General features: G+C 32.9%; 1 protein-coding gene across 2 annotated transcripts in view; it reads right to left on the reverse strand.

The window, feature by feature from the left end:
- tn (tripartite motif containing protein thin) overlaps positions 1-22,376 on the reverse strand; it is a 94,317-nt gene that overhangs the window by 61,567 nt on the left and 10,374 nt on the right. For both annotated transcript variants that reach the window (XM_072526871.1, XM_072526873.1), the window contains exon 2: positions 3,837-3,951. The gene's annotated coding sequence lies outside the window, so the exon portion shown is untranslated. The remainder of the gene's footprint in view (positions 1-3,836; positions 3,952-22,376) is intronic.

Consider the following 22,376-nt stretch of genomic DNA (forward strand, 5'->3'; position numbering starts at 1 on the left):
TTGCTTTTACAGCAGAATGGAAGATATCCTTAATATTGAAATGTTTGGGGAATCTGATTCCGAGAATAATGACATGGACGATGCTGTACTTCTACATGTGTTTGGTAATAATTTATTGGGAAATTGGTTTCCGTAATTTTTTTTTTTTAGATTTTTTTCACTATTCTTAGGTTACAATAATACAAACAAAAGATAAATCTTTGGTTAAAATCACAAAACAACGAAAAGTTTTTAATTTTCTGAGACTTGACAGACATTCGGTAATACTCGGAACAATTTGGATAACGTTAAGGGAATTCGTAAACGCTCGCAAGGTTACGGAGACCCGTTAACGCAAACGTGTGTATTCCTCTACTGCGCACGAGTAGCTGTCAAATTAAACGTTAACGTTAACGTTTTGCCCTGCACTTTAACTCCCTATTAACACTGTTAGATCAATAATTAACCAAAATACTGTCCAAAGACAAAAAATCATGGCTTGGTAAATGGATGTTAAGCCGAGAGCCATGAGTCGCATTAGCAACAAATACTTGGGATTTAAGGATTTCAAAAGACAAATAAAACAACGCATTATCGTTGCATTAAAAAGAAAAGAAATCAAAATGTCTGTTGTCATTGTACATTAAAGAGTGTTACAAAGAAATCCTCGTTACAGATGAGAAAATTATTTACTTTGGAGGGTACTTTCGATAAGCAAAACGATGGAATATATGTACGGTTATCCAAGAAAGCCCGTGAACTAGTGACAAGGATCTAACGGGGTCATTATCCTACATTAGTAATGGTTTGCTGGGGAGTGTCTTACGACGGCGTCACTTCTTTACGTTGTTGTGAAAAGGGCATTAAAACAGAAACAAGCAATTACCAACGGGACATTTAAATAAATTTGGTGGAGTCTAAACCACACTGTCTTTCAAAATAGACCATGGATATTTCAACAGGACTTTGCACCTGCGCATAAGGCCAAAACTACTCAACAGTGGCTTGAGAATCATGTACCCGATTTTATTAGTAGTGACATTGGCATTGGCCGTCAGTCAGGCCAGACCTTAATCCACTTGATTATATATTGTCGTCAGTTTTAGAGGACATGGTCTGTACAAGACGTCACTATAATAAAAAGTTATTGAAGCAGACGGTGGTAGAAGCTGTGGACGATTTTCCTAGCCGTTTGGCAATTTTGAATAATTTTTTGTAGTTTTTAATTTATTATATCAGTAGTTCTTCTTCTTGATGTGCCTATCCGTTACGAATGTTGACGATCATCATAGCAATCTATATCTTATCTGCAGCAGCGTGGAAAAGCTGCACAGATGTTGTATTGAACCAGATTCCAAGGTTCTTTAACCAAGTTGTTCTTCTTCTTCCTGGACCTCGTTTTCCAAATATTTTTTCTTGCAGGATGGCTTGAAGGAGAGCATATATGGATTCATTTCGCATAATATGTCCGAAGAATTGTAACTTTCGAGATTTGATGGTGGTCACTACACCTCGGTTCTTATTCGTTCTTCTGAGGACCTCCTCATTTGTGACTCGGTCAGTAAACGGGATCTTAAGTATTCTCCGATATAGCCACATCTCACATGCTTCCACTTTTCTGCACATATCTTCGTTCAAGGTCCACCATTCAACATCATAAAAAAGTACAGAGAAAACGGAGCATCGCAGCATTCTTACTTTTGTTTCAAGAGAGATATTGTGACTCTTGAAGAAGGCCCCCATCCTATTGAAGGTGGATCTAGCTTTTCCGATGCGTGCTACAATCTCCTGGTTGTTGGTCCATTCTTCATTTATTATGGTGCCGAGGTAGTTGTAGTGCGTCACTCTTTCTACAAGGGATTGGTTGACGTGGAGTTGACCTTGTCTTATCCTTTTCTTGCTTATTATCATAAGCTTTGTCTTCTTAACGTTTATATTGAGTCCATATTGTTGACTGTAATACGTGATTTTGATAATAAGAACTTGTAGGTCTTCTAAGTTGTCCGCAAATACTATGGTGTCATATCAGTAGTTAAGTGTGCAAAACTTGTTCCAATCAAACCAGTAGTTTAAATTTTTTTAGTAAAATACCTTCTATCAATATTTATTTGTATATTTATTATTACTATAAAGAGTTCTATATTAAATAGAGACAGATCGTTCTTTGTACCTCCTTGCTTAATGGTGGAGATATTCAGTCTGGAAAAGTCTAAGAAATCCATCATAAAAGCAGGGGAACCAAAAAAAGATTGACGGCATCAAAATGCAGAAGGGTAGGTGAAACCACTGCATTGAATTAGCTTTCTATTCGAAGCAAAATTACACAACTAGAAGTAATGGATACATGAACATGTACTACTAGGGATAGATAGAAGAACTAAGAGGCAAAGAAGTCGCCATTATTATTGAAAAACAATTTGTAGTTGTATTCTAAATTTTGTTCTTTTCTATGGTCTATAGTGTTAATTTAATTGCAAATATTTAAAAATGATGAGTTGTTTATACATGTGAGTCCGATTTATAAATAGGGCATTTTTCCAATATGTCTCCAATAATTCTACAATCATTCTACAAATATCCAATATTGTTTTAATTTGGGTATAACGTGAACACTGTATTCTGTTTATTTTTGTCTTGAATTTTAATATTATACTTCTTAACAATCCTCCGATATATTGTCATTGTAAAATAAACTAACCGCTACATTTAATTCGTACCTTAAAATACTATTCGTACTTTCTCCTTTCTCCTCAAGAAATTGGCCCTACATGGATACATGGATGTGCAGAATATTATTTTTCTACCAACATCGTCGTGGTATAATTAAGCTGATAGTGTCTTTACTTTGAATTATTTCTCTTGAAAAATCTTTTATTTTCTTGTGTATTTATCTAATATTAATTTAATATCAATCCATGCACCACAGTGGACAGACCAATGACAAATTTAACTATTCTGAAGAACTGCTCGATAGGGTCGGTTAGTTCTTCTTTTACTTTAATTGTGTTGTTCTGGTATATATTTTCGATCGTTTTGATTATTCCTAGAGGTATATTTCTTGCATATAATAAGTGAATAACATCCTTTAATTAGACTCTATCATATGCCTTTTTCAGGTCCACAAAACATAAATATACCGGTTTTTTGTATTCTGGTAATTTTTCCGCACTTTTAATTATAAATGTAGCGTCGGTGCATGATCTTCTCGATCTGGTAGAGTTATAATTTCATTAAGTTTATTTATTATCACTTTAGTTATTAATTTTAGTTTTGTGTTTAATATGTTTATTCCTCTGTAGTTTTTCCTATATTAGTAGTAAGGCCTTTGTAGTAATCATATTGTCTGAATAATAAAACTTAAATTAATTGACATAATAAATCATTTAAAATATATAAATGTGTAAACGATAAATGACGGACGACTTTTTGTAAAATATTGAGATCATAATATGGGTAGTAATTCCTTATTTAAACACTTCGCCGAAGAAACATAATGTAAGGACAGACACCGAATGATAAAGCCTTAGTACTGTTATAGTATGATTATTGATTGATCATAGTATGATCTCTGATAAAACAAGAAAGACTGATTTTCTTTCATCAGATATCAATTTAGGATAATTTTCATAATTGAGCGGTTGCCATTAAAAAACTGTGCAATTGAATAGCATAATCTATGAATATACTTAATGGCACAACATATTTAACACATCATATTTTTGACCGATGTCAACCATGACATCCACAAATGACCTTTTCGAGGATTTCTCATAAATAAAAAATAAAAACCACCAAATTTATATCTACACTTTTTCCACACCAGGTAAATGTTTTGTAAAAAATATAATTAAACTCACCGTTTATTTCCTCGTTTAATTCGTAAAGCTGAGGTTAGATGCTTTAGCGCTGCTATCCGAGGCCCCGTAGGGCTGTAACACTAGCTGGCCTCTGATATAAGGTTAGGATGGAAATCTGAAAGATAATAACACATATTGAGTGATTTATGTCTACATTTAATCTCTATAATAGCATTTGAACTGGTCAACTACACAGCATTATGATGTCATTTTGGTCCCCCGTGGCATCATCAGACGCTGGAGCTGAATACAAAATCATTTGTATTTGTTGGTCTTTCATGTTTGATTTTGCAATAAAATTGAATCCTTTGCACAACCTTCTGATAAAAGGTTAACCATTTAATTAGACTAAAGAATGCCAAAAAACATTTGAAGATTTAAAAAATAGATTGTTTGCTCAACCCGTACTATCTTCGATCCAACTTTACCAATACCCATATATATTGTTACTAGTTTACTAGGAATAGCAGGGGTGCTAAAACAATCACAGAAAAGCAATGAAGAAAAACCAGTTGTCTATTTTGCAAAGAAACTAAATAAAGGACAGAAGAAGAAACAGGGTATATACCTTAAGTGCCTGACATTTAAAGAATGTGTTAAATATTGGCAACATTACTTAATAGGTAAGAAATTTACTGTTTTTTTCTGACCACAAACCATTGAAGAATATAAATATAAAGTCTAGAATGGATGAAGAACTGGACGATTTAACATATTATTTATTACAATATGTCTTAGAACTAGATAAAAATATGGAAATGTTCATAGAAACTTGTGTTATATATGTAGGCAAATGCAAATGCATTTATGATGATAGGACCATACTGCCCAGCTCAAAATTTAACAAAAAATATAAAGGAAACATGTCAAAGCTGTGCAGTATGTACTAGAAGCAAATCAAGAGGACTAGAAAAATTAGGATTAATGTCACATTTGGGCCAAGTCACAAAGCCATTCGAAATTATTTCCATAAACACAATCGGAGTTAAAAAAAATTTACATCTTTTAGTAGATCATTTTACACCAGCGGTTCTCAACCTTTTAGCACTGGCACCCCCTTTGAACACTGAAGATAGCTCACGCCTCCCCTCCAGTCAATTGATTTTATTGGTATCAACCTAAGGGTAATACAATGCACAAATGATTTACTCCGAAACTAGTTGCACAAAAAACAGCGTTTTAAACGGAGCGTGAGTTTTGACCTTTACTATGTAACCTAGTTGTTACTACTTGTGGACTTACTTACACACGTTTCAGCAATAATATTACGTGATGTATTCGAGCGTTACTTGATGGAAATTCATTTTATATAACAATAAAACACCAAAAAATTCTGTTTTTAAAACTTTCACAAAATTTATTATAATTTTTTATCACTGCAGCCATTTCGGCACAGTGCCTTTCACCAGTTATATATTTTTAGTATGCGTTTACACATTAGGTATAGTCTTTAACTAAATAAGTTGAGGAGAGGAGACCTGTTTGTCTCAAGTTGGTCATTCAGAATTATGTCTGTATTTTTTAATTTGTTAATTTTCATGGATTGTAATAAAGATAACTTATGGCCTTTATTTTAAATGTAAAGAATTTGAAATTCGTCATTAAAAGAATGATTATGGTCTAGAAGTTGAAGTGCGTACGTAAAATCTGTTTTTCTATTATTGAAAGCCTTTTGTGTTCTGCTATATGTTTGTTAAAAGTTCTACCAGTTTGACTTTGACGTAAGTTTTTGGGCAGTCACCACATTTAAGTTTGTATACACTACTGTGCAAGTGTTTTTAACAAGAACCAAAAGACAAACAAATGTGTATACAAATTTAAATCTGGCGACTGCCCAAAAACTTACATCGGTCAAACTGGTAGAACTTTTAAAAAACGTATAGCAGAACATAATAGAACACTTTCAGTAATAGAAAAATATATTTAACGTACGCACTTCACCTTCTAGACCATAATCATTCTTTTAATGACACATTTCAAATTCTTCACATCCAAAATAAAGGCCTTAAACTATCTTTATTATAATCTATGCAAATAAACACAATAAAAAATACAGACATAATTCTGAATAACCAACTTGAGGCAAATAGTGCTGTCCTCCTCAACTTATTCAGTTAAAGACTACTAAGCGTAAACACATCCAAAAATAGATCACTTGAGAAAGGCACTCTGCCGAAACAGCTGTAGTGATAAAAAATTATAATAGATTTTGTGGAAGTTTTGAAAACAAAACTTTTCGGTGTTTTATTATTACATAATAATATTACGATTATTATCCAGCTTTAAGCCATATAGGGAGAAAATTCACTTATCCCAGATACCAGAAGGTATCAAAAATAATTGTGTCTGGGTGACACAATTATTATTATTAACTAATAAAAACAATATCTTTGTGAGTTGTTTCAGCACATATTCAAACATCATGCACTTCATTAATTGGGAATTAAGTCTCTTTATTTTCACCGACACGAGAAACTCATAAATACTACTCTAATTCTCTATCCAAAACCTCTTAACCTCTACCTTAAAGTTAAAATAAATTTATTTTTAGATTTAATTTAGTAGTCTGCTTGTTTTTGGGTGTACGTACAGGGTGCAGCATTAGTGCGACGAAGTCCAATTACTCAAGGTTTTGCAATGTTATACGAGGTAATTTAAAAGATAATTACGTTTTTTTTATTATTTCGTAGCAAAATTAACACTCTGTAGAATTGTAGAGACTTTATATCAAAAAAATCTATTTGTGTTCAAACGATTTTTATTATAGTCTAGTATTCTCCAAAATTTTTCTGAAGCTATTTTCTGAAGCTCTTTCTTCATAATTAAATTTTAAAATAAGTTTATTGACGTTTCAATTTCCACTTCGGAAATCGTTCTCAAAATACAATTTCAAAGAAATTACAAAAACGAGTTGGTTTAGGTGAGAATATGTTCTGGATTAGAAGTTGAGTAATAGTAGAAATAATGTCTGTTTACAATATTATTTGTGTGGAAAGTAACTTCATCGCCAAATAAAACGTAATTGAAAAAATATGAATCATTCTGAATTTGTTTCTGCGCCCGACAAAATTATAATCTTTTAATATAGTTATCCTCATTAAGCCCATGATGCAATTGTGCATATTGTTTTTTTTTTTAATTATTACTACACTACGACCACTCATTTCAAAAACATTTGTAATTTCCCTCGTACTTATATGCGGATTCTCAGTGATACTAAGGATTACATTTAATTAATTTTCTTCCTTTACAAAAGAGGAATTGTTCGATCAGATTTCTCGTCGTGTCAGCTTGTCTTCTTGGCTGTCCTCTATCAGGGAATTGCTGATAAAAAATATTTGTTGCTGGTAGCTATTTTTGTTACACTATCCTAGCCTAAAAACCATATCAATCAATTCCTTCTTAGCAAAATTCATGTTAGTGATAGTAACAAAGCAACAGGAACTAAAAAAATAGTATAATGTTGTTAAAGTTTAAAGAAAGTTTAGTGACAAAGTCATAGCTAACTAACTAGAATGTTCTGTACTTTTAGTCATAATTTACACACCAACAATCTTAATTACTTAGGTATTTTGATGTCTCATCCAATATTAACAAATTAACGATCAGTCTAGATTCTTATGTATTTTTTTTGGAAAAATATTTTTGATTGAGTATTTTTACAGCCAACCTAATAAAATTTCATCCAATTGTTGATGCAATTAATTTTTGGCGCAAATAATCGCGAATAACTCACAAATTAAAGCAATTGGGTATAGAGAATGCTTAAGGAATACTAAATTAACATAAAATAATATTTTATTCCAATACTAAAATACAAGATAAAATACTTAAAGAAAATTCAGAAAATACAATAAGTTTCGACCAATCCTGTATATGTTTAAAATTTTGGACATTAATAGACTATATTGAAAATCGTTTAAACATAAATAGATTTTTTATGTCAAATCTATACAATTCGACAGGGTGTTAATATTGCTACAAAATTAATAAAAAAACATCTTTTAAACTACCTCGTAAAACATTGCAAAACCTTATATTTCAGTCCAAAACTGTAAACATATACAGGGTATTTGTCCATTAAAAAAAGATAAAATTGTTCCACACTGTCAATATGGACCTATATATTTGAAAATATTTTCGAGGTATGGCTTTATTTATGTTTTAACTTTTACCTAAATAATTGAGGAGTCAGAGGGAAAAACAATCTGAGTCCACAAAATCAATTTTCATCTAAATCGACATCAATGTTTCAAATTAAAACAAAATTCTTTTAACTCAACCGTATAAATCGGTAAATTTTTTTAATGGTACGGTGACACATTTACAGGGAAAAAATCAAGAGAAAATAAAAAATATTTTATTTGCGAAATATCATACAAAAAATTGAGTATGCCGGCATGGACCATGAATGTTCTTCCCCAGTACCTTCAAACTTCTGCGTCACAAAATGTTTCTTCCTCAGTACCTTGTAAATCAGTGTAGAACTTTCTAGAGTTTACGTTTTCCAAATATTTGGTCAAGTGGATAAGATCTTGTAACTTAGCAGCTTTGACCGGAAGTGGGCCGTTGTACAAAGCTTCGGGATGATTGTGGCTAATAACTTCCGGAGTTGTGATATTATGAGCTTTCCATAAATTTTTTTTCGGGTTTCGTTTAACTTTGCATTCAAATAGCGAGCTTGCAAATAACCCAGAATAGGTATTCTTGTAAAAAATAAATTGAGGACTATTTTTCCTGATTGCCAACAGTCAAACAGGTCTCGTAGGCATTAAGTATTTCTTGGGATACTTGTTGGAGAAATGCTTAGTCCAATTCAGAAATTTAATATCTTTCCCACAGTCCACCACTTGGAACGGTTTCGGTTTCACTCTGCTTTGCGGAGGACCATATCTCTCCAACCATATGGAGTTGCCGTATAAGTTTTGTCATTAATTAAACTTATGTCCCGGTCGCACTCTAGACAGAAATGTCCTCTAATGGGAAAAATTACTTTCACAAACTCAAATCGTTCTTCTGTCTGAATAATGAAGGAACCGAAAAACTGTTTAATTTTTATTTTGTCCTCCTCAAGAGTCGCAGAATATTATCAAGTTTTGAACCTGAAATGACAGTACGTTATACACAAAGTGATGAATCATCGAGCACACATCGTCAGCCCCCTTTTTTGCTACTGATTCGTCATAAGTATAGAAAACAGAGGTAGAATCGGTCAATACATGTATATTAAAGCTTATAAAATTAAATTGCCATTTATAGTAGACATCGTTTGACATGACGTTCGTCACATTAGGGGTTGGTAAATTTTTTTGAAAGTCTATGGTTATGGTTTCGGTATCAATTGCTTTTGACGACAATTTTCGATATTTTCTTTTCGCAGAATAAAATTTTTCACTTCTCGCAAGATGAAGTTGTTTTTCGTTATTTTTGGCTTTGATTATCTTGGTTAAGATTTGGCTTTTATATTCATCACTGCTGGCATCTAATTTCTGCGAAAGAGCAGAATTTCCGCTTTTATAGTGTCACAGTAGCTACAGGTGTCTTTCCTAGGAAAACCGAATGGAATATTAAACTTTGTTTAAAAAATTTTGCGAAACTTGTCATACGATAATTTATTATCAGGATTTCTTTCTAAGTACATAGTATGTAACTTAGTTATGTTGAGTTCTTCAGGGAGATAAGTTTTATTACTTTTTTTCCGGGAGTAATGCGATTTTCTTCCTTTTAAGGAACCAACAAATTCTGTCACTTTGACGATAGTATTTTCAGAAGATTTTGTAGGATCTATTTCCGTCTTTTCCTCTAGCGTTTAATGGTACAGTGCCAGTTGAGGTCATTGATTCTCGAATTCTTTGCACTCGAAAAGCAGAAATTTCATGAATGGATAGGAATGCTTTGAAACATACTTGCACATCACGAAAGTATCCATCATAGTCACTCATAACACAATAGAAATAAGAAGCAATATTAGGTATGCCTGTATCCACTCGAATTTGTCGACGTATAACTGGGAGAACGGTTATCAAACCACCTAAATGGATACCAGATAGATACCACCTGAATAGATACCAATAGAAACCACCGACTCTAGATACCACTCTAAATACCGTAGCTAACAGTTCATTGAATTGAGTTAAAATGCATTGCCTTTCGGCTTCATTGACGTTCCCAAAATAACGAAAACGGTGGCACTTGCAATCTGGCCCTACCTCATGAGTGGTGGCTCCCAGAAGTTTCATAACGTCACAAAGACGGCCTGTTTTTCTTCTTTTTTTAGCAGCAGTCACCACATCTACATCACTACAATCGCTACCACTACTTTCCATTTTAATCTGTATGTACTCACTACTTTACCATAGTTTAAATAGAATCAATTGGCAAATTAGAACATACCAACGAAGTTGCTAAATTAAGAAAGAGGATCACAGAAAGCTGCACCCAACCCGACCTGTTGAGACAGAGAGGGGACGCCTTTAGACACTGATGGTGATTACCTTCTCGCAACGCGCGGACTATGATGATTCTTCCCCAGTACACCATTTTATTTAACATTTGTAATAAAAGGACTCTAAAAGTTTTTTCCTTTTACTCCGTACCATCCAAAAGTAATATGTATTCATCACTTGAAAACTTCGTACTAATGCTGCATTCTTTATTATAATGTGTATTACTTTCAAAAACGCGCGGTTAGAAACTACTGTTGTATAGAATGATTAAAATAGTAAATATTAGTATATAAAAGAAGAATTTGGTATATTTTGGAGATTTTTTAGTAATATTTTAGGTGTAAACCAGTTTCTATCTTTGTGTACAGAAATATTCAATAAATTCTTACGAAGATAAAATTGTTCATAATAAAAAGAAAATAAATTTGATAAGATTATTATAATTTTTTTGATATAAATAAAGTACTCCTCTTGTATAATAAACATGCTATAGTGAACATACTTTCCACTGTCCCTCGTAAGTGAAACTATAAAACTTAAAGCTACTTACAGACAGATGTCGACCTGTTACTTGTTTACGAAAATTTATAAATTGAGAATTATTTTTAGATATTTCCATATTTCAGTTTTTGACTCACTAACACATTTTTTTCTGTATACTCACAAAGATATTTTTAAAAACCATTTTAAAATATGTAGGTAGAAAAAAGTCACGGCTAAGTTGATTATAAGTGGGTAAAATTGCTTTGTTATCACTATATAAATAGAACCGAAAATAAAATTGCACATTGTATTGGTAAATGTGTAATGGCTACGCACTTTTCAAAAATAGAATCGATAATAAACCAATTTCTAGCATAACGAACCAGATATTTCTGGACTATTGTCGGGTTATAAATATCATGGAACTTATACTTTAGGGGGGAATAGGAATATTACATCATGATAGAATGGTAAAACGAACCCGCAGGGGGTTGAACGACGAAAATTGTGATTTTATTTTAACGAATATTAACAGCTATACGTATAAAATACAGGGTGTTTCACGAGGAGCTTACACTATCTATATGTCGGAAACCACTTAAATAATATTTATCAAAGAAACAGAGTGTCGGAGTATCGCAGGCGATCTAAAAGTTTATTTCAAAAATAAGGTGTTAAGTGCGTGGAATCGGGAGTGGAGTGACTCTAGTTCGAAACTCAGAACCATCAAAAGTGATGTTTTTTCATGGAAGTGCACAGCCAGAAGTAGAAGATGCCAAACTATTATTACACGTCTACGACTTGGACACTGTAGGTATACTCATGCCTATCTCTTCTCAAATAGTGAACCACCAAAATGCGAAGCATGCAATACAGTAGACAGTATAAAGCACTTCTTGATAGACTGTCCTAAATATGTAAATCAAAGACAGTCTTACAATTTGCCAAATAACCTGAAAGCACTACTCAACAAAAGTTTAGTTCCGGACAATTTATTAGGTTACTTAAAATGTATAAATATGTTACACAAAATTTAACTTAATTAATTGTTACAAATGTTCAATTGTTCACAAATTGTAATTAATTGTTACAATGATTGACTGTTACAAACGTTAATTTAATATTATTACAAATGTTACAGGAGTGTCGCTAATAACCTTTGGGTGGATGCGACTTTGTTTCTTTAAATAAAAAAAAAAAAAAAAATATTTATCAAAATTAGTTTATGGGGATTACAAGTTATGAAGAACTTGTAATCCCCATCGCAAAATATTTTGGCAGACATGCCACTTTCGGTTATATCGGAAATAAACAAAAACTTTGGTGTTTTAAATAGAACACTTTGCAAAATACTGCATTTTTAGATTATACGTAAAATTTTAGATACAATTTATAAAAGATACCATAAGTCAAAACTGCATATTTTTTAGTTTTGACATTTTGAATGAAAGATAAAGACAAACTTTTCAAAGTGAATAGCTTTGCACACAAACAGTAGGTACCGTTCTTTCAGTCAGTTTTTACGTCGAAATCAAATTTTTAAATACAGGGTGCCAACAAAGGATACGCCATTTCTTTAAACTTCAAACCACAAGTCTGTAATTTTAAATGAAACACCGTACATTTTATAATTTTAATGAACAAGAATAAGAATTTGTTTTATTTGCTACAAGATAACAAGATCAACTTCCACCTATCCTAACATAATTTAAAGAGAACACTTAAAAATTTAACGCATTTTGGATATTTTTAACACTAACAAGAAGTTAAAAAAGTGAAGCACACATTATGACAACTTATAACAAGTGTTGACAACTTATAACAGGGATGATAACATAAAAGTAGTAATAAGACTTTTTAATTCAATATATAACACCGGAGAGATTCCATCAGATTAGCTCAAATCCATCTTGGTCGCAATACCTAAAAATCACAATGCGAGAAAATGCTCAGAATGTCGATTAATTAGCCTAATGAGCAACACTATTAAAATTTTCGCTAAGAATACTTCACAACAGAATTAGACGCAAATGCGAAGAAGATACCCAATTTGGTTTTAGAAATGCTATGGGAGCCAAAGAGACACTTTTTGCGCTTAACATCCTTTTAGAAAAATGCCGTGACCAAAGAAAAGATGTATTTGCATGTTTCGTGGACTTTCGATAAAGTACAGCATGTAAAATTAATGCAAATACTGAAAAATATCGGAATAGATGACAAAGATATTCGTATCAATAAAAATTTGTCCTGAAATCAAACTGCTATCGTAAAAATTGGAGATAACTACACCGATGAAATCTCCATACAACGATGAGTCACACAAGGTTGCATTTTATCGCGAACATTGTTCAATGTTTACTCGGACCAGTTATTTAAAAAGGCAATTGAGAGACAACCATATGGAATAAAAATCAACGGGGAACTACTTAATGTGATTAGATATGCAGACGATACATTAATTCTGTCAGATAATATTGAAGGACTGAAATTCTGCTTGATCGTATTCACGAGGTAGGAGAGGAAATGGGCATTAAAATAAACTCAAACAAAACCAAATTTTTAGTGTTTAGTCGTGACCCACATCCTGATGCAAAGCTTCAAATAAACGGAGGCAAAGTTGAGAAAGTTCACAAAATGACATATTTGGGAATTGTAATAACGGACCAACTAGATCCAGACATAGAAATAAAACGTAGAATAGCAATGACTAAAACCACTTTTATGAAAATGAAGTCATTTCTTTGCAATATTCATCTCAGTTTAGAACTAAGACAAATAATGGTTAAGTGCTATGTTTGGTCCGTACTTTTGTATAGTGCAGAAGTGTGAACGCTAAAAGTATCGATCATGAACAAAATTGAAGCATTGGAAATGTGTAGGAAGAAAATAAGTTTCTTGGTTAAAGAACATTCGTGAATACACTCAGATATCAAATGCAGGACAATTATTTCATATCGCAGAAGATCGTGAAGCCTTCGCAATGGTGATCGCCAACGTCGTATAATTCTGATATGGCACGCGAAGAAGAATAACAAGTGTTCAAAATTTTGTTCTTGAACTTCCATGCATTTATAGAGCCTTTTTATCAGGCCTTCGTTTGTAGCACGCCTAATCATTGCTGCAGGGAGAGAATTGAATGAATTGCGAAGTTAACATCTTTCTTTGTTGTAAAGGGATTGGAATATACTTAATTGTTTATATAGTCCCATATAAAAAAATCTAAACGTGTTATGACTGGTGGTCAAGGGGCCACCGAAAAGGACTTTCGTTGGCCATCTACCTATCTTTATACGTATCGTCTAAAAATTGGTTTACCATTTTTGAACAATGAGGAGGAGCTTGATCGTGAAGGAAAAATAGTTTTCTAAATTCTTGCGGTGGTAAACAATCTAAATAATTAGTTTTTAATTATTTTAATATATTCAGATATATTTCACCTGAAAAAGTATATATTATAGCTTATGAAGACCACGTACTCTTCTTAAATGTTGATTTACTTCCAGTAATGCGAATTGTGTTTATTAAACATTTTCCTTTTTGTAAATTTTGATTCGTCACACCATCATATTTTAATGTTCTTATTAAATTTTATGATTTATTATAGTTATAAATATTTAATATTTGTCGAATCCTTATTTATAAACAAAATTTTCAATTTTCTTTACATATCAGTTAAATAATAATTATACATTAAAACAAAATGTTTTTTGACATTTTGGCGGAGGAGCACCCACCAAAAAATTAAATAATACAAGATTTTTTTCAGCATTGTTTGCTACAGATGATTCGGATCATAAATTTTCAATTTTTAACTTCGCAACTCTAAACAAATCACTAGAGTTATAAATCTTCTATTATTTCCAGGATGGTATATCAGTTAGTTTCTTCTTACCGTGCCATATCCTCATTGAACGTTGGCGATCATTTTGGCCCACATAAGTTTGTTTAAAGCGGTTCTAAACAGTTCTAAGGATGGTTTACCCATTCACTGTCTCAGATTTTTCAGCCAAGAAATTCGTCACCTACACGGACTTCTGCTTTCTTTCCATTTACCCTGCATGAACATACTTGTAAGAGGGCACATCTGAACGAGCATGGTATCAAACTAAATGGAGAGAAGCTCAGTCATTTGAAATTTGCAGATATCATCATCCTTATAGCCGATCGTATGGATGATGCAATAATAATGTTTGAAAAATTATGACACGCTTGTGACATCTTCCTGTTGATGGAAGGGATATTGTGCAGACTACATCGTATAACCACTTAGGATATGAAATTCGGTTGGGCAGAGATAACCAGACATATGAGCTCCCATGTCGCATAGGATTAGCCTGGGCAGCGTTTGGTAAATTAAACTATTTAAATCGGATCTACCCATATGCCTCAAAAGAAAAATGTTTGACCAATATGTGTTACCTGTACTCACTTATGGAGCGGAAATATTAACACTCAAAAAAAAGGTAGTGAATAAGAGATGTTGGGTGTCCCTCTGAGGAACCGAATCCCAAACGAAGAAATACATCGTAGAACAAAAACAACAGATGCCATTTAAAAAATCGCATCGCTAAAATGAAATTGGGCAGGACACACACAGGCCAGATTATCAGACAACCGATGAAGAAAACGTATTGACGAGTGGGGATCAAGACAAGAAGCAAGACGGAGCAGAGGACGCCCACCAACTAGATAGACTGACGACCTGAAGCGTGTTAGCGATAAATGGATGCAAGCCGCACAAGACAGAGACCGATGTATAGACCTGAGGGACACATATGTCCAGCAGTGGACACATACAGGTTGATGATCTGATTATGATGACCCTGCATGATAACTTGTAGAATGCTGTATTTATGATTTCTCACCATATGACTAAAATATGTGAGTTTTCTATGCTTGACTGTGTACCTATTATTTGTAAAATATTTTCGTTAGTAGCTCGATGCGTCCACAAGATACGTATCTTCCTTCAGTAACAGTACATTTCGAATGATGTTATTTTTTTACTGCTTATTCCTATGAAAGTCCATATAGGAGTAGAGGCATGAACCTAGACCTAAATTGCAGCCTATGTGAAGTTTATATTAGGGTCTTTTTATTATCATCGTTTTCGTTTATGAGAACCTTAACTTACTTTATCGAAAGCTTTTTTATAATATAGAAAGCAGACAAATATATCATTTACGTCCCTAGCTCTTTGAATTAATACTTGGATACTTAATAATGCTTCTCTAGTTCCAAACCAATATCTAAATCCAAACTGAAATTCGGCCAGCTGCTATTTGAAGATTGGATATATTCTATCGTGTATAGTGCATAGAAAGATCTTCAACACATGAGTTATCAAATTTATGGTTCTATAGTCTTCGCCTCGGCCACGTGATGCGGAACGAAGAAAAATATCGAATTCTTCAACTTGTTATGCAGGGTAAAGTATTTGGCAGAAGAGGACCGGGACGCCGTCGTATCTCGTGGTTGAAAAATCTCCGACAATGGTTTGGGATGACCTCAGCGGAGCTGTTTCGCAGAGCAGTCAACAAAACCATGATAGCCTTGATGATCGCCAACATCCGGACCGGATAAGGCACTGAAGAAGAAGAAGATAGTCTTCGCATTTTTGGGAGATCTTTTCTTTTTATAATTTTTATAAGGCTGCTAACTGCCTGCTCTCTATATTCATAGCCCTACTTTTAGTAGTGCTATGAATATAGAGAGCAATCATTTGCAGTCTGGTAAATTGTTTTTGAACAGGTTTTGTATAGGTTCGATTTAGTCAGCTGCCATCCTAATTCGAACTATATTAAACAAGACTATGCAAAATAGCTCCTTAGTTGTTGGCTGTTCTTATAACTTGTAAATCCAAGTAAATTTAGTCTTTAATGTCTATTATAGAGTAGTAAACGTGTGGCCAAGACAGAATTTTGTACGATGTCCATCGTGAAGGACTTTATTTTACACGAAATATATTCATGTTTAGTGCTGAAAATAACGCAACCAAGCAATTAACGCCAAAATGTAAACGGTAGTAGAAGTGCAAGTTTTTACAGAAGGACTTCCAGAAAACGTCATATGTTTTCGAAATTTGAACTGCCGCATGATTTAAAACTTTGTTCTAATTACTAGAGAAATTATGATAATCAAGCAAGATACAAATCAAACATTAATCGTTTGTAAAGAGAATGCCGTTGAGAGTGATGCTAAGCGTGTTGTTCATAAGTCGGTTTGAGAGATGGAACAGGGAGGCTTTAGTTTTGTAGGTATTAGTTCATAATCGCCATCGTTTGAAGTAATCGCAAAGCACTCTTAAGTCCTCATTTAAAGCTCATTTCTTCCACTTTTTTGGCTTGGTTTTTAAATGCGATAACCAGGTCATTGGTATAGGTGATTTTTTATTTTGTCTTAGGAAGGTAGGGTGTGTAAATATTGAATAATAGTGGAGCAAGCAATGAACCCTATGGTAGGCCATTATTCAGCTTTCTGACGTTGCTTTTTGCATCTTAAATATAAAATTGGGACAGTTTGTTTATTGAAAGGTTTTAAGGCATGGTTTGACCTTCATTATGTTATAGATAAAAGGATACAACATTCTTATAATCACAAACTTAAAACAACGAACTAAATAGGATACAAAATAATCAAAGAACAAAATAAATAGTATAACGATAGAGTATAAGCCTTGTTACATTATTAAAAAGCTCTGTTTTACCATACTCTATTCGTATACTTAGTTTTCATTCATTTTTAAATACAGTCCTTTCTTTGGGTCTTCCAAATGTGTCTTTTTCGCTAGTTAACGCCAATGTCTAGCCACTATTAATTTCATATTATTACATCTTTCTTTCTGTGGGTTTCCTCTATTATATTTTGTAGGCCGTAGTGGTCTCAAATGAACCTTCCCATTATATGTTTGTTTTTCATGTCATTTAGTTTTTGTTTACTTTCGTAAAGATTACATCCTTTTCCAATTTTAGATTACTCAAATATAGTCTATCGATATTGATTCTACGATATTTTCAATTTAAATTCTTAAACACATCTTAGAAAGACCCTGTCTTTTAATGTAACACATTTTTCCAATTATTTTTTTTAATCCTACCTTCTGGTACATACATCTATTTGAAAGGTTTTATTCTTTGATATATTTTTATACATTTTTTGAGGCGAGTTTTAAATCCCAAACATAAGACACAAATTAAACATTAAATGGGATAAAAAGCTGGATACATGAAAAACTAGCAGAGCTCAGCAGGAAAATAAAATGTATGTGCATCAGAGATCAAAACAACCATATAAATAATGAGTATCAAGAACTGGAGTAATATGCAAACTGCTGCAAGTCATGAACTATTTAAAAAAAGTTAAATATTTGGCCGGAGAGGTTAAGCCAGAACTTCAGGCCATTGAAAACCATAACGAAGAAGTAAAGACAAACATAGAGTACATTGTAAAAACCTGAAAAAACTACTCAAAATTATAAACTACTACGACACCACAAAAGATCAGAGTAGAAGTAGAGAAGGCTTTCAACCAACTAAGAAACAAAAAATACTCCAGAGGTAGTATTTTTTGATACATGAAATTGACATATATGTAATATTACATGATATGGATCACAACTGAATGGTCTGATAAGTGATGCGAATCAACATTTATCCATATCTTGTAGCATGTTATTTTTCTCGAATATAAAACTTTGGACGGTAGTGGACCAAGCCACTCTTCCCAATTTTTATTTTTTGTTAGGTATATTTTACGAAGTTTGTAGATTCTTAATTAGGTTGTATTTTTTATGTTTAAGTTTGAAAGAATTTAATTTTTTTTTTATTAAAAGTACAAACGATTCTTATTCTGATTTTTTCTTCTTTATTGTCTTATTGTTATAAGCTTTGTCCATAAAATTGGTACAATTTTCAGTAACAATAAAGGGTATTACTTATTTACTTACTTATTTATTTGTATTGCTATTAAGGCTAAAAAGTAACCAAAAAATTAGTTTTAGATCAGTATAATAAATATACTCTAGAGATAAGATTGCAATAAATCTTAATTCCTATGGTCAAAAAAAATCGTTATCTGTATATTATATTACTATGGTTACTTCTATTGATTTTCACTTTGACAAATATGAGCTACTCGTTAAGTTTAGTGAACGTTTGTGCTTATTGTCGCCCAATAGTACGAGTTTTATATCTGATACCGAAGATCCCACGACATCACGTATTCCTCTAGATATTTTCTGTACGGCAAAAACTGAAACTAAAGAATTGTTGCCTACCAAGTCCACTGCGGTTTATGAAGCTTTTGAGCTTTTGATTTTTACACTTTTTTGCCTAGGCGTAAAAGTGCTTCACTTTTATGTCTTGAGGTAAAAGTAACATTTTTATATTGTCATTCCGGTCACAAAAACTAATACTTTTGTGACGTTTAAAAACAAATACATTTTTTTATGTGTATTGCGTATGATTTTATTTTATTGATGATATAACCTTTTTGCTATAATAAAGCTCCTGGACACGACGGTATAATTGCCGAGCTCTTGAAAACAAACAAGACATTAACAATCCCTGTACTAACAGAGCTATTTAATAGATGTCTCCATAATAGCAAGATCCCTAAAGACTGGAACGAGAGTCTAGTAATACTCTTACACAAAAAAGGGGACAAATGTGATCTACAGAATTATAGACCTATATCGTTGCTCAGTCAAGTATACAAACTATTTATGAGAATTATTAACAACCGGGTAACCTACGAAATGGACAATTACCAACCGGTTGAACAGGCTAGCTTCCGCAAAGGATATAGTACATCAGACCATCTGCTGACAATAAGAACATTGATAGAGAAGGCAAATGAATACCAACTACCCGTATTTCTTGCCTTCGTCGACTATGAAAAGGCGTTTGATAGTATCGAGATGTGGGTCATAGGACAAGCTATTAATAATTGTAGAATAGATTCGAGATATAGGCAACTAATACATAATATATATGAAAACGCAACTATGAGCGTACAACTAAAAGAAAATACAAACCCCATCCCCATTAAGAGATGAGTGAGACAAGGAGACGTAATATCGCCAAAGCTTTTCAACCTAGCCCTAGAAGACGTCTTCAAAACTACAAATTGGTCAACCTATGGCATTAACGTTAATGGCAACAAGTTAAACCACCTCAGATTCGCTGACGACGTAGTTAGTATAGCGAGCACATTCGAGGAACTGCAAATTATGATGGGGGAACTAGCAGCCAGCTTCCAATACGTCGGTCTAAAAATGAATATGAAAAAAACAAAAATATTGACAAACACAGATGACCCCAGACGTATAACTATAAATGGCAGTGTGATAGAACAAATCCAGGAATATATCTACCTAGACCAAATCCTGAGACTCGACAAAGATAACCAAAGTGCGGAAATTACTAGAAGAGCAAGACTAGCATGGGCAGGATTTAGAAAACTTAGTTGGATACTTAAGAACCGCAAAATACTCCAATACTTAAGGAGCAAAGTGTTCAACCAATGCATCCTTCCTATCATGACATATGGATGTCAAACCTGAACCCTAACCAAGGCAAACATGAATAAACTAGCCACAACAGAAAGAATAATGGAAAGAGCAATGTTAGGTATACGACTGTCAGATAAAAAGAGGAACGACTGGGTAAGATCCAAAACAAAAGTTGAGGACATAACAACAAAAATTGCCAAACTTAAATGGAGCTTCGCGGGCCACACTGCTAGACAAAAAGACCAACGTTGGAATACTACAATACAACATTGGAGACCTTACGAAAGTAACCGACCAAGAGGAAGACCACAGATGAGATGGGTTGATGACATTAAAAGAATAGCCGGAACAAATTGGAAATATGTTGCTCAGGATAGAGACCCATGGAAGGAGTTGGGAGAGGCCTATGTCCAAACATTGACGACAGAAGGCTAAGAAGAAGAAGAACCTTTTTGCAGCATCTAGGTAAATATGTCAATTTTAATAATTCACTTGTGTTGTTCCTTGGTATATTTTTTGACGATTTTGAGTCCTTTATAACTTTCAGGTTAAGAGTTATTGGAGCCCTGTTCATTTTTTAGTTTAGCTGTATTCAGTATTTCCTCTTCCCTTTTGTCAAATTGTTATCTTTTGTTATCTTTTTTTATTTATCTATTATCTATCTTTTTACTATCTGTCATTTATTTATTATATTTCTACCAGTCATATCCTTACCCACCCCAGCTTTTTACCACCTGATTTTCTTCTTTTTAACCACCTGAGATGATTTTCGTTACAATCCATAAGAAAGAATCACTAACCATATGCAACAATTACACAATGAGAAAATCATTGTCTTTGTTCCTCCTCATTCTTTCTTACTCTTAATCAACAATAGCGTACTTGTAGGTCAATGCACTTATTTTTTCCATTGCTATATGCCCGGCTGAAATATTGACTCTCAAAAAATTGATAAAAGTAAGATCAAAGATTTCGAAATGTGGGTCTACAGAACAATTCGACGCATAGTAGTGGACAAAACACAGAACCAACCTGTCAATTCTGAAAGAGTTTCATATAAAAGATTGGCTAATAAAAAAATTGAACCGGGCATACCTAAATTACTTTGGCCACATAGCCAGAATAACGGTGACTATCGAACTATTGGTAGTAGAAGGAAAGCTAGAAGAGCAGAGACCAAGAGGAAGATCTCCAACTGGATGGTCAAATCAAATGAAGACTTTGGTGAGGGAATCTCTACATGAAGCCATCTAAATGGTACAGGATTAGGAAATGGAGCTCAATTGAAACGTACCACTGATAGTGTTAAAAAAACGTAAATATTATTATATTATACTTTATAACATACTTTATCGAAACTGAACATGTAACTTTAACCTTTTGATAAGCAACAGCAAAATGTTAAAAATAGAAAAAAGTAAACAATCAAAAACATGTGTAACTATTATATAAAAATTGTCTTCTAAAAGTAATTGTACACTATGATCAGGAAAGATTGTAGATATCTAAGTAGCTAAATTAATGCATTCATTCGTACATATACATATTTATGGATACATCGATAAAAATGAAATGTAAATCATTATTTTAAACAGGGAAAGTTTTTGATTCTGAAACAACTCAGGAATGTACTTAAATAAGAATTTGAAGCTAATGTCGATATTTATCAAAAAAATAAACATTAAACATCCTAAAAATATAAGACATAAACAAATAACTATAATAATTTTATTGGTCTACATCTACGATATTTGAAACTTTGTATTTTCAAAATAGAACGACATCATGTAACATGTAAAAGGAGGTATTATATACAGATATACACAGACAGGCGGACGATTCATCATTGAATCTGAAATTAGCATCAACGTCGCGTCATCGACCAATGCCAGGTAAATAGATTTAAAAAAAATTATTACAGGATTACGGCCAAGTCTAAATAAATCTGTAATTTTCGTTGATTACACTTTAAGAAATATTAGTTAAAATTTTAATTTAATGCAGATTTTTTAAAATATTGATGTATTTATAGTCTTCGTCTCATATATTTCGAAAGATTTTTGGCAACTAGAGTTTCTGTAATCCAATTTTTTCGCAACT

The sequence above is a fragment of the Diabrotica undecimpunctata genome, chromosome 3 (assembly GCF_040954645.1).
Source record: "Diabrotica undecimpunctata isolate CICGRU chromosome 3, icDiaUnde3, whole genome shotgun sequence".
Classification (NCBI taxonomy): Eukaryota; Metazoa; Arthropoda; class Insecta; order Coleoptera; family Chrysomelidae; genus Diabrotica; species Diabrotica undecimpunctata.